Here is a 1,519-nt window from a genome sequence, read left to right on the forward strand (position 1 = left end):
TTTTTTGCTTTGCATGCGAGCGGAGACTCCCGTTTGCAGGGTCCAATTTCTCGCTCTGTCTATACTGTTTTTCCTTCTTCAGCCAAAGAGGGTGCTGGAGTGGCTTGCATGCCGCCAGCAGGAGCGAGACAGTCCCTGCGTCCACAGTCCGAACAGGCGTGGCACGAAAGGAGAAGGGAGGCGCTGGGAAAGCCAGTGGTCTTTCGGCAGGGCCGGCGGAAAGGCCCGGCTTCCCCGCTCAGCGCTCTCTGCCACTGGAATGGCCGCTGCTGCGGGCGATGGGGGAGCGGGGCGTTTCTGCCCTGGGCATTTCTGGAAATTACACGCCAGAGGACCTGCACCCCCAGTGCACCTTCCCCATCCCAGCCCTCTGTGGGGGTGTTGCATAAAACGGGGGGCTTCTTGCAGGCAACCCAATTGCACTGCCCCAGCATGCTGGCTCTAAGCTGTTCTGCGCACAACAGCGCTTGCGGGTCTGTGGAATTGTGTCGTAACCCCCCAGAGAAGAGCATCTATGCCTCTCTGGGCCAAAAGTACCCGAGGTGATTCAGAAGCGGGCCGAGACTCCAAACGGGGCCTTACGAGCGCTGCAGCTGCAAGACATGTGGCGCACCCTGGAGCACGTCTCCACTGCACACGGTCCACGCTTGAAACGGTGTGAGGGCTGCCCACTCGGAGCGCATGCCAAGCATGCGCCACCGAAAGCAGAGAGCAGGCGCAAAGCCGCGCGAAGCAAAGCTGTGCACCCAGCCACCTTTTCATGTTCTAGGAAGGAGAAACCAGGCCTCCCGTGTTTTCCTAGCAGGAGCCCTCATCCTTGGGGCATGTGTGCCTCTGAGAGCAGGCAGAGTGCTTTCATTACCATCAGGGAATGACTGCAGGGAAAGGAAATGGTAAGGCACAGCTTGGTTAGAGGTCCAGGATCAGATTCTGCCTCATTTCTGTCTACATTGCATCTCATTTCCCTCTAGGCTGGTGAATAATGTATTTGCTTCCTACCTTTCCCTGCTAAATTGCTGGCTCCTTACGCTCGAGTTGTGAGCACTGACAGAAAGGCCTGGGCCAGTAGCTGCTGCTAAAGCAGGAACGCAGGCGATGGGGCAGAGAAGCCTCCTTTGGCAAACGCGAGCCAGCTGAGGGGCCTCCAATTAACCCCTCTGCATCACCTGGAGCAGGAGCAGCTGACCAGTAGCCAGCCAAACACAGCAGACCCGAAGGCACAAAACCTCCACACGCAGGTACTGGCCGTGTACTGGGAGGCTTGGAAAGGGTGTTTGGGGAAGGCAGAAAGCTTTTTCTATGCTGTGTCTGCCAGGAGAGGGTTGTTGGGGGACTGCAGTCCTTGCTTTGCTTTGGGTACCATTTAAGAGAGTGCGGCACCTTACCTGGAGGGGCTCTTTGGGAAGGGTTTCTGTGCTGGTCCGTCCTGCTCCGAAGTGTAAAGATAAAAGCTGGGGTGTTGCACTGTTGGCTAGGCTGGGCAGGGCTCCAGCACCCCAAGGTTTAAGTCTCATGGGTG

This window comes from Varanus komodoensis, unplaced genomic scaffold, assembly GCF_004798865.1.
Source record: "Varanus komodoensis strain SLA01 unplaced genomic scaffold, ASM479886v1 scaffold26, whole genome shotgun sequence".
Classification (NCBI taxonomy): domain Eukaryota; kingdom Metazoa; phylum Chordata; class Lepidosauria; order Squamata; family Varanidae; genus Varanus; species Varanus komodoensis.